General features: G+C 54.5%; 1 protein-coding gene across 1 annotated transcript in view; it reads right to left on the reverse strand.

Annotated features, from left to right (window-relative positions):
* LOC113211841 (RYamide receptor-like) overlaps nt 1-2438 on the reverse strand; it is a gene marked incomplete at its 3' end in the record, with an annotated part of 99407 nt that overhangs the window by 23382 nt on the left and 73587 nt on the right. The gene's annotated exons all lie outside the window — the stretch shown is intronic.

The raw sequence follows: 2438 nt of genomic DNA on the forward strand, positions 1-2438 counted from the left end.
GTCGGCGCGCGTCTTTTCATGAGCATCACACTCCAATTAATGAAAAGTTGGTGGTGGTTCTCGGGCGGTGGGAGGGAGTCCCTCTATGATCCGTGCCTTGCCGCGGGGCAGCACCCCCCCCCTCCCGCCGTCCTTCTCTCCTCTCTCTTACTCTCCTCGCCAACCTCTCAGGCGTAGTGGCCACAAGTCTCTCGTTTGCCGTGCGTCCTCTTGTGAATCGCACGTACAGCGGATGAGGAGACGCGGGGACGGGAATGGCTGGGAGGAAGGTACAAAGAGGGGAAAAGCGTGGCATGGATGGAATGGAGAGAGACACAGAGAGACGGAGCGCCGCTGGTGGAGGGTGGTGGTGGTGGTGGAGGAAGGAGCAGCAGCTGGGGGAGAAAAAGTTTTGTTAGTTGGATTTCGAGAGCCGATCACGCTCGGCGCCACGCTCCGCCACGCCCGGCCACTCGAGGCCAGGGCTTGGCCCTGTGAGGCGTGAAATGTAAAGGGGAGAGAAGAGCGGCGGGGATCGCATCGACAGTCTAATTGGCTCCGGGTTTGATCGGAAATTAAGGTCGGGCCCTCGTGTTATTTAAACCTTTGCACCGCTTTTACACCCTCCTTTCTGAGAGCGCAAAGAGAAGCAAGCGCGGGCGCGGGCTCAGGTGCGCGACGCTCTCAACTTTTCCGGCGCGTTGCGGACTTCTTGTGGTCTGGCGGCTGGAGGGCCCCATTAACCTCGACCGACAGCGAAGAAGAGGCAGCGCGCGGAATTTTCAGGCAGCTCGCCGTGGAGGTCGAGGGGGCAACAACACGCGCGGGAATCTTGAGTACACACCTGCCTGGGAATCGTCAGGATAAAAGTTAATCGAAATCAACAGAAGTCGCTGAAACTAATCGGGAGAGGGAGATTAGTGGAACTGGTTAGTTCGTTTCCACGTTTCGTTTCCTGACGATAAAACTTTCATAATACACGTGCAGATCAAATTATTACCGTGTAAACTCAACAAAATTTTTCGAATAAAAAGTCACAATTTTTGGGTGATTTTCTTACTTTGTATCTCATCACATTTTTGTATGGTGACGAAATATAATTATTCCCTGAGAGTCGATAAATCACGGAAAGCGCGCGAAAGGTGTCCATTACAACCACGAGGTTTCGTGTGAAAGCTATCAGCTAATCTCAGCGCTTAGTGCAGCCTGAGAGACACGTGTGGTACACCCGTTAGCGCCACCGGATGCCGCTCGCCCGACCCGCCGCCGGGTGGCGATGACAAACCAATTCACCCCTAATCACCTCGTGGAGGGTCACGACGCCCCAGGCGGGCATAGCAAGCTTCCGTCCCCGCCGGATGCTTTCCCACACGCCCGTCAAGACGCGAGCAAACAGTCTGACATCCGCAAAGTTATTGGCATGTGTGCTGTGCTGTGTGTGGAAGTAGCCAGTGGCGTGGCCGCGATTGAGTGCGAGTGTGAACAATATATTTATTCTTAACTTGCAGCACTTTGTTTTTTTTTTAATATTAGATTATGAAACGGCGTTGTAAATACGATGCGTAAAATACAGTTCTACATTGGAACTTGCCTTCAGGGTGGCCCACAAGACCCCTTCCTTCATTTTGCTTGTACTGTACCGCATATACGCGTGTGTCTCACGGTGTGCTCGCTCAGCGTTGGCACTTGTGAGTTCTTAGCTGAACACCCCCTCACGCCTCAGAGGAGTGCGCGCGTTGGCTGCGCAGTTGGTTCTAAATTGAATACAGCTCGGCAGCACGCGGCGGCGGAGCACATTCTCTGCGTCGTTAATTGTCCCAAAAGTCCGCGCCTGGGATCAATTAGCCATCCCTTACTCCAGTCCACATACCTTACCCTACCTCCCCTCCCTTCCCCTCCCCCTCTCCCTCTCACCGAATCTCTCTCTCTCCTGACCAAACTCCCCCCTTAATCCCTTGCCACGACGCCACGCTGCCGTGTTCCACACTAATCACGGTTTGTTTTTCTTTTTGCCGCGTGTCCCTTCCGAATGGGTCACCTTTTCGCCAGAGAGGTTGACCCAGGTCAAGGGCTTGTGCGAGGGCAGAGCTGGGAGCTCCACTCCGTGCGGCGGCGGCGTACGGCTGAGTGAGTGCGAGAGGCGACCTATCCGCGCTCAGACTGCCTGTCGGCTAGGGGTAGTAATTTCACTCCCCTGAGCGCGGTTCGCTTTCCTTGGAGCTGAAAGCCCCCCCTAATCATCGCGATTCCGAAGTTGCTGTGCTGCAGCACAGTCGAAACTCTCCAGTCTACCTCAGCCGCGTGTTGCCAACTGCGCTGAGTGTCCTTCGCTAATTTAAGGACACGTGAGGTGAGGAGTTTGGAAAATTAATGCTAGATAACTCCTCTTTGCAGTGTAGGAATCGACGTGGGAATGTCATGTTCTCCTCTGGTTGTGAAAGCATGAGAGAGGGGGGGGG

Source organism: Frankliniella occidentalis, unplaced genomic scaffold, assembly GCF_000697945.3.
Source record: "Frankliniella occidentalis isolate FOCC.00 unplaced genomic scaffold, Focc_3.1 Scaffold141, whole genome shotgun sequence".
Taxonomy (NCBI): domain Eukaryota; kingdom Metazoa; phylum Arthropoda; class Insecta; order Thysanoptera; family Thripidae; genus Frankliniella; species Frankliniella occidentalis.